Source organism: Rana temporaria, chromosome 1 (genome assembly GCF_905171775.1).
Source record: "Rana temporaria chromosome 1, aRanTem1.1, whole genome shotgun sequence".
NCBI classification, from domain to species: domain Eukaryota; kingdom Metazoa; phylum Chordata; class Amphibia; order Anura; family Ranidae; genus Rana; species Rana temporaria.
In genome coordinates, this window is record NC_053489.1 from 353,450,419 (window position 1) to 353,463,752 (window position 13,334).

General features: G+C 42.9%; 1 long non-coding RNA gene across 2 annotated transcripts; it reads left to right on the plus strand.

The window, feature by feature from the left end:
- The first annotated feature begins 5,418 nt into the window (after positions 1-5,418).
- LOC120909336 lies at positions 5,419-6,051 on the plus strand. Of its 2 annotated transcripts, XR_005741249.1 has the most exons (4): positions 5,419-5,438; positions 5,557-5,603; positions 5,737-5,924; positions 6,012-6,051. It is a non-coding gene; the product is annotated as an uncharacterized LOC120909336 (long non-coding RNA). The 2 variants fall into 2 exon arrangements; XR_005741248.1 differs by lacking the exon at positions 5,419-5,438 and having other exon boundaries at positions 5,455-5,603.
- The last annotated feature ends 7,283 nt before the right edge of the window (positions 6,052-13,334 follow it).

The following is a 13,334-nucleotide window of genomic DNA, read 5'->3' on the forward strand; positions in this document are numbered from 1 at the left end:
TTCTACACCATCTAAGTTAATTTTCAGCGCATATTATTTCTTTTACAAGCTAAAATGCTGTTTTTTTTTTTGTTTTTTTTTTGCATGTCCCCCTCAGATCTATAGCAACTGCACTTCCAAGTGCACTTTCAGTGAAATTTCAAGTGCACTTTGCACTTGTAGTTTGCACTTGTAGTGCAAAGTGGATTTGCCTTTTGTAAATAACCCCCTATGTGATGATCAAGAAGCAGCAGAATGAGATCTCCAGAGGAAAAAGCTACTCACACTTTTAGCTGTGGTTCACATTGATGCTACTTTGAAATCACGCTACTTTACTTGAAGTAGCGCGATTTCAAAGTAGCAAGGTCAGCGCGATTTCAGGTGCTACTTCATAGACATCTGTGTGGCTTCATACACAGATGTCTATTGAAGTCGCACCTGAAATCGTCAAAAGTAGTGCAGAAACTACTTTTGCAAAGTCGCACCGATTGGAACAGTGCCACTGCCGCCAATAGGCTGTGACTTATCATGCGATTTGATCTCTCAAATCGCATTTGCAAATTGCTCCAATGTGAATCTAGTCATATTCTGGTCCTTATTTAATTCCATAAAGTATTTTTAATGTCTTTAGGGCATCTCTGGCATGCTGGGATGTGTTTTGCAATCCTTGTAGCATTTAGAAAATAATATTTCTTCTCACAATATTTGCAAATTGCAGTTTTGCGCTTATCAGACATTGCACTGTGGAAATGTTTCCAAATTCTAGATGTTGGTCTCACCATTTTACTGAGGGGAGAAAAAGAAAAAAACATTTTATTGACCAGACTAAAGGCACATTATATGAGAGCAAGGCAAATTACATGGGGACAGGACATATTACATGGGAACAGGGCACATTACATAAGAGCATGGCACTTTACATTGGGGCAGGGCACTTTACATGGGAGCAGGGCACATTAAATTGGAGCAGGGCATTTAATATGGAAGCAAGGCACGTTGCATGGGAGCAGGGCACATTACATCACAGATGGGCACATTACATGGAAGCAAGGCACATTACATGGGAGCAAGGCACATTACATGGGAGCAGGGCATATAACATGGGAGCAGGGCATGTAACATGGGAGCAGGGCACATTACCTGAATGCAAGGTATATTACATGGGAGCAGGGCATATTACATGGGTCGGAATACGTTACAGGGTAGCAGGGCACATTACATGGGAGCAGGGCACATTATATGGGAGCAGGGCACATTACATGGGAGCAGGGCACATTACATGGGAGCAGGGCACATTACATGGGGACAGGGCACTTTACATGGAAGCAAGGTACATTACATATGGGCAGACTCATGTACATGGGGACAGGGCACATTACATGGGAGCAGGGAACATGACATGGAAGTTAGGCACATTACATGGGAGCAGGACATTTTACATCAGGCAAGGCACTTTACATGTGAGAAGGGCACATTATATGTGAGCAGGGTAAAATTTTATAAGAGCAGGGTACATTACTCAGGAGCAGGGCACATTAAATGAGGGCAGGGCAGATTACATTAGAGCATGGCATTTTACATGGGGGCAGGGCACAATGCATAAGCACAGAGCAGATTACATTGGAGCATGGCACATTACATGAAACCAGGGCAAGTTGCCTGGAAGCAAGGCACATTACATGGGGCAGGGAACATTACATTAGAGCATGGCACATTACATGAGAGCAGGAAACTTTACATGTGGGCAGGGCACAATACATAAGCACGTAGGGCACATTATATAGGAGCAGGGCACATTACATTGGGGCTGGGCACAATATATGGGAGCAGGGCACAGTATATGGGAGCAGGGAACATTACATTGGAGCATGGCACATTTCATGAGACCAGGCACATTGCATAGACACAAGGAACATTACATGGGGGCAGGGCACATTACACAAGACCGGGGAACAGTACACGGGAGAATGGCCCATTACACAGAGCAGGGCACTTCAGATGAGAGCAGGGCACATTACACGAGAGCAGGGCACATTACATGGGATCAGGGCACATTATATGAGAGCAGGGCACATTATATGAAAGCAGGGCACATTACATGGGGGCAGGGCACTTTACGTGGGTACAGGACTCTTCACATGAGGGCAGGGCACATTTCATGGGAGCAGGGCACATTATACGAGAGCAGGGCACATTATATGAGAGAAGGGCAAAAAACACTTCATATGCAGTGCTAAGAAGGGAATTTACTGTTATCAGTCCTCTTTAGGTGTGTTGTTTCCCGCAGGCCCCTCCTCTCCTCTCGTCCATCCCATGTGATGTCACATACAAGCACCTGGGATGGACAGGAGGAGAGGAAAGACCGTTGGGGAATAGCGCTGCACAGCCAGCATATTTATCTTCTTTGCCTATAGCTCTACCTGTGTCAGTGGTGGGAATGCAATCTACCGTCAGCTGCCTGCGATTAATGGGTAGATCGCAGTGGAACCCCTGGGGATCTTCCTGGTTGAGAAACCCTTCTCTATACTGTAGGTTTAGTGAGTGAGCATTGTAACCCTGGGACAAGAAGTGTGTTACAGGTGAAATTGCCAGGTGAAAAGAAAAGAAAGGCTTCAACAAAGGAAACTATTGCAGCCACCACACCCAAGGACTGGCAAGCTGCAATGTTTTCCATTTTTGTTTTTGGGTTTAGATGCGCTTTAAAGACTCAGGCACTCTGCCTTATTTACCGCTTCCCGAACACCGCACACTGATATACATCAGCAGAATGGCACGGGCAGGCAAATGGGCGTACCTGTACGTAACTTTAAATTTGCTGCCTAGCTTGATGTTCGCCAGCGGCCCGCGATTGCGGTGAGGAGAGGCAGAACAGGGAGATGCCTATGTGAACAAGGCATTTCCCTTTTCTGCCTAGTGACAGGACAGGGATCTACTGCTCCCTGTCATCTGGAGAATTGATCGCTGTCATGTCAGTGGTAGCTCATCCCCCCCACAGTTTAGAATCACTCCCTAGGACACACTTAACCCCTTGATCACCCCCTAGTGTTTAACCCCTTCCCTGCCAGTGTCATTAATACAGTAATCATTGGCTATTTATAGTACTGATCGCTGTATAAATGACAATGGTCCCAAAATAGTGTCAAAAGTGTCCGATGTGTCCGCCATAATGTCGCAGTCCCGATAAAAATCGCAGATCGCCTCCATTACTAGTAAAAAATAAATATGAATAAAAATGCCATAAATCTATCCCCTATTTTGTAGACGTTATAACTTTTGCGCAAACCAATCAATTTTTACCAAAAATATGTAGAAAAATATATATCGGCCTAAATTGTTGCTCCTTTTTGGTTACAGCACAAAAAATAAAAACTGCAGAGGAGATCAAATACCACCAAAAGAAAGCTCTGTGGGAAAAAAAGGACGTCAATTTTGTTCGACGTCGCACGACCGCGCAATTGTCAGCTAAAATCACGCAGTGCCGAATCTCAAAAAAATGCTCTGGTCAGGAAGGGGGTAAATTCTTCCGGGGCTGTATTGGTGTATTCATTTACAGTGGGTTTTTTCAAATCGGGGTTTGAGTTCACAGTATGCTGTTGGTTTAATAATATTAGAAAAAAATGGAGGATCCCCCAGGGTGGGGCTTTTTAGGCAACAGTAGTACAAGTAGTCATGGTAGATACAAAATATATAATAGTTTAATAATAACAGGACGGTATCAAACAACGTTCAGTAAACGTATATAGTACAAAGGTTTAAAAACAACACATTAATGGGGTGTATTGGAAAAAAGGTGAAGAGTCCACAATATAAATACTGGGCCCAACGCGTTTCGGGTTTCCTTCTTCAGGGACCGAAGTATGTGTGGAGTCAGAAAGTGTAACAGACAACTTTTCTAGAAAACAAATAAATGACAATGTGTTGAAAATAATAACATACAGATGAAAAACATTAAACTGGTACAGATAAGAAAAAATCATACCACCCGAGAAGTTTCAACGGCTCAGCACCCCCCTTACTACCCAACGGTCGGCCTTACAGACCGAGACACTTTGCCAATTGCAAGACATTTGGCGTAATATACTTACTCACCTGTCAATGTAAGAGGTTCTACGTGGGTAAAACCAAATTACCATTCTTTAAGCGAGCTTCCCGGCATTTACATGCCATGCGTTCGGCCAACCCAGACTTACCACTAGGGCGCCACATCTTGTCTCAACATAATGGACTTTTCTCAGGGGTTAAATTTTTAATCCTCGATAGGATCCATCCAAGCCCCAGAGGTGGGGATTGGAATAAGATCCTCTTGCAGCATGAAACTCGGTGGATTGCCGAATTAGAGGCCAATCTTCCACCGGGCCTCAATGAGCAGATCAGCTTCAGGCCTTTTTTGGAAGGTTTCTCCTCCGGGGGTTGTGAAAAAGAATGACCAAGACCACTCTATATTTCGAGGACCTTATGTCACCGATTGTCTCCTTTCATTACCCCCTTCTCCACTCTGTCATTTGCCCATGTCAGTAATACATACTGGATTTTCCCTGTATTTATCACCATGCCCATTCATCCCTCAGTACACCCCCTGGGGATTCGCGTTCGAAGCGCATTTTGGCTTGACTGGCATCTCCCTTATTGTCACTCCTTAGCTGGGCGCACGTAAGCCGTCTGTCCTCCTTCCATGGGAGACGGCTTTTTTGACCTGGTCCCCATGCACCTTTTGGTGTCTTTGACCATGGGTCTATACCTGCGCCTATAACAGGGGCAGGGATCACACAGTGGACATTTTTCGTGCCCCTGTTTTTTCCTTTTTGCCCCTGGACCTTTTGGCCCACGTGTCCCCATTCTTGCATAATTATAATATCCTTTTAATACAACATCTTCTTAGATTGCTGTCCCTTTAATTTTATGGCTGAGCATACCTGTACACAAAGATACTGTATATACAAACCCCTGCTTGCATTGAGCAGCAACCGTGCTTACAAATCACTCTATAACAAAAACATTTATTTGCATCTTGCATTTCCAATCCTTCTTACTACTTTTTCCCTAGCTGACCCTTTTTATACCCTTCTCCTCCTGTACTAGTAATGGTCATGCCCCCTTTATTATACGTTTCTTATTCTCCAACATGCAACCAACTATTCTGCATATTCTCCACCCCCGTGTCAGGTGATCTTCCTGGTCACTTGCCATGTTTTTTTTTTTTTTTTTTTTCTCCCTGCACGTCATTAGTGCGGGCTCCCACATGATGAGAGCAGGGCTTACCTGTCCCTCCCCTCTCCCCACTTGGAGGCAACGCCCCCTTTTCCACACTGACCCATAGCAACGCAGGCTCCTTTACAGACCCCTCCCACCTTACTCCTCCCCCTCTCCTATTTAAAAGCCAAGCAGCCCCACAATGTCAGACATTGCTGGATGGCTGCAGCAGCTGTACACACTCTACAATGCTTGTGTTTTCTTCCCATGTAAGTACTTTGTCCCTTCATGTTTCCCACCCTGACCCCCATACTATTGCTTTACATGCCATTTCCTATACTCTGTACATCTCTAAACTGGGATTTATTTCTTTCATTTATTTTTTAGCTTCCGATCCCTCTACTGACCTCTCTGGCCACTTTTTGTCATTACAGGTATGTCTCTAGCCTCATATATAAAATCTTGGTTCAGCTTTCTTTTTTGCGATCCTTTTTTGCGTTCTTTTTCGTTTTTGTTGCCTGCGGCACCGTTGATATTATCCTGTCCTCTTATTTATATTTTGGACAGGTAAAAATATATATATATACAATCAATAAACTTTTACGCTGTGACACTTCGGGCCAAAGGTCTTGCTACGCTGTGATTGATATTAGATGCCAGTCCTCACTCCTCTCCTTACCATCTGAGGCTTGCCATGCGTCCCGATTGCGATGTCCTTTTAAGGGGTGTGCTGAGCCGTTGAAACTTCTCGGGTGGTATGATTTTTTCTTATCTGTACCAGTTTAATGTTTTTCATCTGTATGTTATTATTTTCAACACATTGTCATTTATTTGTTTTCTAGAAAAGTTGTCTGTTACACTTTCTGACTCCACACATACTTCGGTCCCTGAAGAAGGAAACCCGAAACGCGTTGGGCCCAGTATTTATATTGTGGACTCTTCACCTTTTTTCCAATACACCCCATTAATGTGTTGTTTTTAAACCTTTGTACTATATACGTTTACTGAACGTTGTTTGATACCGTCCTGTTATTATTAAACTATTATATATTTTGTATCTACCATGACTACTTGTACTACTGTTGCCTAAAAAGCCCCACCCTGGGGGATCCTCCATTTTTTTTTTTTTTTTTTCTGTTCATCAGGGGTGTCGGCAACTATTTGAGACCAAACCATAATAGATGTTCTATTCATAGTTTAATAATATTAGGTTCACTAAAATTAGGATTGGCGCAGTAACATATTTTGTTTATATCCTTTAAAGGGTCACTAAAGGAAAAAAAATGTTTTGCTGAAATGACTGTTTATTGGGTATAGAGACATAAAAGTTAACTGATTCCTTTTAAAAATGATTAAAAATTGAATTTAATCTATCATATAATGTGCCTCTAGTTCACTTTCGGTTTTAAAAGGCACATACATGAAGTTCCGGGGTGAGAGGTGAGTCGGGAAGACTCACAGAACAAAAACAAACAAATCCAGGGCAGTGTTTTGTTTTTAAAATTAATCTGATTGGTTCTGGGAAGTTTTAGACACACAGTAATGACAGCTTAGACCACCGTGAAAATCTCCCAGTACGGTGGTTATAAGGAAACCAGGAAGTGTGGAGATCACAGCAGAATTACAGCAACTTCAAAGCAAAAACTAACAATGAGGACATGAAACCAGGACTGCAGTAAGGTAAAGGAAGCTATTTAGCTAAAAAAAAATTCCTTTAGTGACCCTTTAAGCTAGTGTATTGTTGGTTCACTTACATTTTCCTTTGATTTCCCTTCTAAATGTTTTTTTTCTTTTTCTGAATTTCTCACTTCCTGTTTCTCCTTTTTTCAGGCGGCATTTAGGCGCTACTTTTAGCGCTAAACTGTCTGAAAAAATTCCTCGGTGTGAAAGGGGCCTTAGATGAATGTGTGGTTCCCTCCGCCCAGTCTATGTCTGGATGATTAAAATCCCCCATTATGATGACACTTCCCATCCTTGCTGCTAATCCAAATTGTGATAGGAAATCTGTCTCCCTCTCTTCCCTCAGGTTAGGGGGACTATAGCATACTCCCATTATTATTATCCCCTTAGCTTCATCCCTTTTGAGCTCTACCCATAAGGATTCCACCTCTTCCCTAGCTCCCTTAGTGAGGTCATCTCTCAGGCCTTGTACTCACGACCGGATCTGTGCGCTGGAAACTGTCTGCCCGACAGTTTCCGGCGTACAAGGCTGATTTGTGTTTTGTTCCGCTGGCGTGTACACACCAGCGGACCAAATTCCCGTCGTACCGGAACGCGTGCACGTAAACTACGTACGACGTCACTATAAAGGGGAAGACCAAAGTTAATGGCGCCGCCCTCTGTTCCTCTTTTGCTAGTTACGGGTTTGCTCGTGTTAGTGAAGGTTTGGTTAGAGCTGATTCGCGCTTCTCGGTCTCCAGGCTTTGACAGCGTGTATTCACGGGTTCAGTGCTTGCGGTAACGTAGTTGTCATTCGGCTATAGGCAAGCAGGTTGTTTCTGCTTTAGCAGTTGCATCCTGTGCGCTCGTATCTGTTTGTCACGCGTTTGTCGCAGGTAGTGCTGGATTTGCGAGTGCTTTCTGTTTCAGTGTGTTCTTGACTGACCAGCCGGCCGGTTTGAAGCCATGATGGAGCAGCAGCGTCAATTTTCGCGAGTTGGTGCTGTTTATGGGATGGCTGCTGGATATGTTCATTTGTCCAGTACTTTGGCCAGAAACAGGGGGCGGAGGCGTTTCTGGACCAAGAATTGGTTGCGCCAGTGTGACCAGTTCTCACATATGCCTCTGCTTAGGGAAATCCAGGAGAATAATCCTAATGACTTTAGGAATTTTCTCCGCATGACGGACCCCGTATTCAACAGTCTGCTGGAACTTCTGTCCCCCTATATCACGAGGCAGGACACTGTGATGCGCCAAGCCATCACGGCCGAGCAGAGGCTTATTGCCACGTTGCGGTACCTGGCGACTGGGAGGAGCCTGCAGGACCTCAAGTTCTCGACAGGCATCTCTCCGCAGGCGCTTGGGGTCATCATACCGGACACGTGTGCTGCCATCATCAAAGTTATGCATGAGGAGTATATTAAGGTAAGTTTCCTGGCTCTAATAATGTGGCCAACTAACTTTATTTTTATTTTCCCAGATATGCTGTGTGTTTAACTAACGTTACCTTTTCTCCCTATGCATGTTGATATCAGCTTTACATGTTTTATTCTTGGCCTACCTGCATATTTGTCCCTTACCCAATATTAACCTGTCCAGCATGCTATCCTAGGGACAAACCCACCTTGCCATTTTTTAAAACAGGACTTTTTGGTTTTTGTGTCCCCCCCCCCCCCCCTTCAAACTTTTATTGTCCCCATCAGAGGGCTGTGGAGTCTCTTAATGAAGTGGCCCTATATATTTCATTTCCCAAATTCTCCATGCACATTTTTCTAATGCAATTTTAATAATGTGAACTGTCACAAGGATGCTTGTAGGATGTTTTTGTTACAAAGTACTAAATCTCTATTTTTGTTTGTCCCCACAGCTACCCTCCACACCACAGGAATGGCAGTCTGTGGCTTCCCAATTTGCCCAGCGGTGGGATTTTCCAAACTGCGGTGGAGCAATAGATGGGAAACACGTCCGCATTGTGCCCCCACCCCACTCGGGGTCCTACTATTATAATTACAAGGGTTATCATAGTATTGTGTTGATGGCGGTGGTGTCGGCACAGTATGAGTTTCTATATGTGGACGTGGGGAAGAACGGCCGGATGTCTGATGGGGGAGTGTTCGCACGGACTGATTTCTATGATCGTCTCCAAGCTGGTGGTCTGGCATTGCCACCAGATGAAGATAATGTGGAAGGACTTCCGTTTGTGTTCCTAGCGGACGAGGCTTTCGGGCTTGGTCCTCACCTCATGCGGCCTTTTCCCCAGAGGACCCTCACCTCAGAGAGGAGTGTGTTTAATTTTCGGTTGGGCAGGGCTCGGAGGGTAGTCGAGAATGCCTTTGGGATACTCACCAACCGGTTCCGCCTGTTCAGGACATCGATACATCTGGCGGAATATAAATTGGACACCGTTGTATTTGCCTGCTGCATTTTGCACAACTTTTTACGCAGGCACTCCCAGACGTACCTACCCGACATCGGTTCTGAGGCAAGACTACCCTCAGATCCCCTTCCCGGGCTGGACACTGGTCGCGCTGGCTTGGCCCCCCAATCAGCTTGTGAGGTACGCGACAAATATGTTGAGTACTTCATGGGTCGGGGGGCCATTGCTATGCCAGATCATATTTCTTTCTAATTCGGCCCCCAAAGAAAGGAATATTCTCTCAAATAATAAATAATTAGACCATTGGACTTTATACAGTTGTTTGTCATTAATGCTTTTTCTCTTTTTCTGTCTTCCTGGTTCTCTAACTAACTTCTTCAATTGTAATGCATAATTGATTTCTCCACTTTTAGTAACTAACCACATTTTGCACAGTATTCACTCATCTACAAACAGGGTATTGAGTCTAGAAATAAGAAGCAACTCCATTTGTAAATTTTGAGGTCAAGTATTTTAATTTTTGCTTGTTCATGACCCCAAAAATTATTTTATATTTTTTTCATTACTCCCTGCTTTTGTACTTAGGAGTCTACAAAATTTTTTAATATTTTTTTTTTTTTTTCAGGTAATTCAACCAAAAATATTATGCAGATTATACATTTATTAACAAGTTCACTTTTTTTTTTATCAAATATAGTTAGATTTATTGTTTACATATATATATATATATATATATAGATTATTTTTGGTGGGGTGTTTACCGCCTTAATTTTTTTTTTGGGCATATTTTTTATGCACAAAAAACAATAATTTTTTAACCATTTTTTTTGTTTTTGGTGTGTTTTTCTAAAAGTAAATTTTTAGGTGATATTTTGGAGTCAAATCTCTACTTCACTAAATTCAGTGATTAGAGAGATTTATAATTCTATATATATATATTTTAAATTTTTTGGCGTTGTTTATTCTTTATGGTCTAAACTTTATAGTATCCCAAAATGTTCAACATGGTCAAAAAGTAACAAAATCCAATTCCAAAAATCTAAAAACTCACAACAGCAGTCAGTCATGGTGTGCTTTCACACTGGAACACGCCAAAATTGGAAGATACACACATTCAGTGCAAACTCGCCAAATGTCATTGGTTCAACAGACAAATGGCCACATGTGCTATCTGACATCATGGGTGATCAATGTCTGTGTTTTGTGGGAGCAAACCCTTCCTCTCAACTACTTGAGGATGGAGGAGGGGGTTGGACCCACAAAGCACAGACATTAGATATTCTGTGATGGCAGATAGCACATGTTGGCACACTGTGTGTGTATCTTCAAATTTTGGCGTATTCATTATTCAAACTGTAAAAATGTTTGTGGGGGCGGGGGATGGGCGGGGGGTGTTTCAGTCTTTGACACGGCCCATCATGTCAATAATGTTCTTAAAATTAGATTCGATGACCATCATTCTTTGCCGCATATTGTCCATTTCCGTGCTGCATTCCAAAAGGACATTTGTTACATTCTGTTCCATGAGAAACATCCTTTCACGCATATTGTGCATTTCAGTGCTGCACTCCATTACCTGCTGAATAATTATAGCAGCACTTGCACGTGAAAATATTGGCACACCATCCTCCTCCCCTAAAAAAAAATTTAAAAATGGCATTTACAACATTATTTTTTGATGAGGCCTATCTACATATGTTTTTTTGAATCAAGCTAGGGTGACACTGACCTGATGGGCTTCTCCTTTCCACCTCTTCGACATCTTCTATCACTCCTCCTTCTTCCACCACCTCCCCATCATCTTCTATCACTCCTCCTTCTTCCACCACTTCCCCATCATCTTGGACTCCTCCTTCATCCATCAATCCACCTTCTTTCAATTCGCCAAATTGTTCTTCCGCCACTTGCCCTTCATCTGCTATAACTTCTAAGTCCAAAATTACTTCTTCCTCCTCTCTTCCTTCCTCCTTTCTTCCTTCCACATCCTCCTCTCCTTCCACATCCTCCTCTCCTTCCACATCCTCCTCTCCTTCCACATCCTCCTCTCCTTCCACATCCTCCTCTCCTTCCACATCCTCTTCTCCTTCCACATCCTCTTCTCCTTCCACATCCTCTTCTCCTTCCACATCCTCCTCCTCCTCCACATGTTGAGATGGCAGATTTTGGCCTTGTCTGGCCCTCTCTGCCTCCTCCAAATGCTGGCGACTTCTTTCCCCTGAAATAAACCAAAAAAAATGTAGACTCATCAGCACACAGATATTGGAGAGCATAAATCGCACACATTGCTTAGAAGATGCTTTCATTTAGTTACTTTTATCTTTCACCAAACCTACATTTTGCAATTACTTCTATATGGCAAGCTCTGATCCTGCCCCTTTTTAGCAAAGTGACACACATGGATGTCCCCCCTAAACTGTATTTCTGGGAGACCCTACCAAAACCCATTTTTGATTTGGGGAGACACAGGTGCTCTGCATTGCAGATGTGAAAACATCTGCTTTATTACCACTGTTTTTAGAATGAATCCTGTTTGCCTTTCCCATTCTCATACTTTTTTTTTCTAGAACTAGCTTTTACACAATGTTTACAAACAAAGTTTTTGGCCAGTGAGCCATGTCCAGGTGTGTTGTTCCTGGAATAACCGAGCCTTTCTGATAAACTATGTGATGTTACGTTGTTTACTAAGAACACTATTTGTAAATATGTAGTTATTTATGTCCTAAAAAATAAATGACAACATGTCTTTAAAATTACAAGCAGGCCAAGGAGGCAGATGGTGAAATATACATGGCAACACATTATTGCAGACAATCACCCCCCCCCCCCCCAACCCCAATATATATTTACTTACTTTTACGCAGAATTTTAAGTATTTTCTTCATCTGATGTGGCTCCCTCAATTTTAAGTCTGACCATCGTTTCCTCAGCTGTTCCTTGGACCTGGTGATCCCAAACATCCTCTGCATTCTCCTCGCCACCTTGTCCATAATATGTGCCTTTCGGCGGTTAGGGGTCTTGTATGGCCCTAATTCACCATCATAGTCCTTCTTTCGCATGATGTAAACTAACTCCACCATTTCCTGGAACCGCATATTAGTGGCTTTATATCTTCTTTTCCTTGATCGGGACGTCCCTGCCTCTGTCCCTTCACTTGTGGCATGAGAGCATCGTGCCCGCTCGTGTGACATCGCCATCTTTCCTTTCCCACAGAGATTATGGGCGTGGAAAAGATGAATTCTTACGCCATGGGCGGAGAAGAGGGCGGCGTTTAATACATACGCGGAGTGTAGAGAATGCAAACAACGTGTTTACGTCGGTTACGCGGAGAATCTTCGAGCGCATCCAGAACATACACAGTTAACGCCATATTTCCTAAACTCATTGATTAGGGGCCTCGCAAAGGTGACGAGGGCGGGGTTTAATAAATACGCGGAGTGTTTAAAAGGTTTACGCCGTGATTACGCATCTTACGCGGAAATTAGGCGAGCGTGAGAAACGAGGAGCGAGAGACAGGAAGGTAAGGAAATTAAAAATGTGATCAGCAGAGGCCTTGAAAATGTAGACACATGGGATGGGGGTTTGGGCTGTTGGTTGCACCCTTTTGAAGCTATTCTGTCTATGGGGTACCACAATGTTATTTTGGGTTACAAATGCTTTTGGACACCTCACAAAATAGAGATGTGAACAATGCTGTACCTCATTGAGAAGTTTTTGAATGGTGTATTCAGATCAGGCAAAGTATTGTTCAAGTGTTGGTTGTACAGAGGTCATTAGGAAGTGTCTTTTATGTCATCCATTGTCAGGGGCATGAGATTTACACATGAAAGAGTGCCTAGATGAAAACTGTCATTTGTAAGCATTGTTTATTTTTCTATATTTAAAATATTTACTGCAATGTGAACAATGGTTCTGCATCTAGCAAATCAATGTTTGGTACAAGCAATGCGGCCGAGCTGCCAATCATTGTTTAAACAAGAGAGACTGTGTTTGTAATTAGATATAGGTAATAATTTTGAAGACACATATTAGATCAAGGTCAACGCTGATCCTTTGGAATATTTATTTTTCTGTGGTTTATGTTTTTGTAATCTAGACTCAAAAAGAAATATAATTTTGGAAAAATTACAAT